Here is a 2,380-nt window from a genome sequence, read left to right on the forward strand (position 1 = left end):
CCTAATGGTTAATTAAATTGTTCGGAATTGTCCTATTATTCTGAACGATTAACCTTTCCTTATTAACCTACGACCAATAAAGTTAAGAAGTTGTGACGTAATAGTTAACGTGGATTGGCTAACTCAACATGAAGCTGAGATCAAATGGGACAAGAAGATGATTAGAAGCTCTCTTTCGGACGATGAAGCGATTAGATACAGAGAAAAGTGTACGGTATTATGTTACCACTCTAATCTCATCTTGAGATGTTATAATATTTACGACAAGGAGACGTGGTGTATTAAACAAACGCGATTGCCAAAGTATTTAAAAGAAAACATATAGAAGATGTTTCGGTGATACTTAGATATCCAGAAGTTTTCCCAGAAGAACTTCCTGGATTACCGCCAACCCGACAGGTCGAAATCAGAATCGATTTAATACCTCAAGCTGGCCCTGTTGCTAAAGCATCCTACCGACTTGCACCGTCCGAGATGCAAGAATTATTCAATCAGTTACAAGAATTGTTGGATAAGGTTTTACACGACCTAGTTAGTCACCAGGGGGTGCACCAGAGTTATTTGGGAAATGAAGGACGGAAGTGTTAGGATATGTATTGATTAGGGAGAATTGAATAAAGTGACGATCAAGAGTAGGTACTCACTTCTTCGAAGTGAATGATCTGTTTAATCAACTGCAAGGGGCGATTTATTTTTAGAAAATTGATCTTAGATATAGTTATCACCAAATGAGAAAATCCAAGAGGAAGACGTTGCAACAACAGTGTTTCGGACCCGCTACGGCCATTATGAAGTCTTAGTTATGCCTTTCGGACTAACAAATGCGCCGGCAGCATTCATGGAACTCATGAACCGAGTCTGTGAACTTTATTTTGACAAATTTGTCATAACATTCATTGATGATATTTTGATATATTCGCAACGTAAAGAAGAGCACGAACGACGATTAAGGAAAATTGTGGAAGTGTTAAAGCAAGAGGAGCTATACGCGAAGCTTTCGAAATGTGATTTTGAATAAAGAAGGCATAATCCCTTGGTCATGTTGTAAAGCAACAAAGATTTCACAAAGATCCAAATAAGATAGAAACCATTAAAATTGTGCCGAGCGCCGATTTTAAGTCTCCCCGATGGAGACGATGGTTTTGTCGTGTATTGTGACGCATCGCGTAAAGGGTTAGGATGCGTGTTGACGCAGTATAATAAGGTTATAGCCGATGCTTCCCGACAGTTAAAAGTACACGAGTAAAATTACACTACTCACGACTTAGAACTGGGAGCGGTTATCTTCGCACTTAAAATGTGGAGACATTATCTCTACGATACGAAGTGCACCATCTTCACCGATCATAAAAGTTTGCAGCACATGTTTGATCAGAAGGAACTGAATATGAGGCAACGAAGATGGGTCGAGTTGTTAAGCGATTATGACTGTGACATCCGTTATCACCCTGGCAAGGTTAACGTCGTAGCCGATGCCTTGAGTAAGAAAGATCGGGATAAGCCATTGCGAGTGCGAGTGCTGGGGATGATAGTCCAGTCGAACCTTCGAACCTGATTCGAGTCGCTCAACGTGAGGCGTTGAAAGAGGAACAATTGGAAAAGAAGGAACCTTACGGCAATGAGGAGAATTTCGAACAGCGCGTGGACTAAATTCTCTACTTCAAAAATCGGGTTTGGATCACGACCCTCCATGACCTTCGTGAATTAATCATTGACGAAGCGCATAGATCGAAATAATCCATACATACGGGATCGGATTTGACTATTGATGATACGGATATCTGAAAGGATTTTTATTAATGGCCGAGTTTGGAGAAAGATATGGTTACGTGTGTTGGTGAATATTGAGTTATGCAAGAGATAAGGCTGCACACCGAAAACCCTAGGGAACGCCACAACGACAGAAAATTCGCCAATGATAGTGGGAATAAATTACAATGAATTCTTGCCCAAATTCCTGATGGTGAAATGATATCTCGTCGTGGAGTACCATTTTCAATGATCTCAGATCAAAATAGTCATCCTACTTCCATTATTGGAAGGCGGGTAAGGGAGCATCGAGAGCTTGAAGCTTTCTATGGGTGAAGTAATTATCACCAATTTGTTAAATTGAAAATGGGCGTCAATCAAGCCATAAGATTTGAATTGATTCGAGAAACAACCAATCGGATTTATAATATTTAAGACAAGTTGAAAGCAGCGCGTGATTGGCAAAGGGTTTATGCCAACGTTCAAAGGAAACCATTGTCACTGAATAGAGGTGACAAGGCATTTTAAGGCATCACCTTAGAAAGAGGTGACATAAGGTTTGGCAAAACCGAAAATAGCTTCTTAATATATTGGACCCCATGAGAACTATCTCCATGATTGGTCATTTAGT

The sequence above is a fragment of the Bidens hawaiensis genome, unplaced genomic scaffold (assembly GCF_021521415.1).
Source record: "Bidens hawaiensis isolate Kalapana, Puna unplaced genomic scaffold, B.hawaiensis_p1.1 tig00003506_1, whole genome shotgun sequence".
Classification (NCBI taxonomy): Eukaryota; Viridiplantae; Streptophyta; class Magnoliopsida; order Asterales; family Asteraceae; genus Bidens; species Bidens hawaiensis.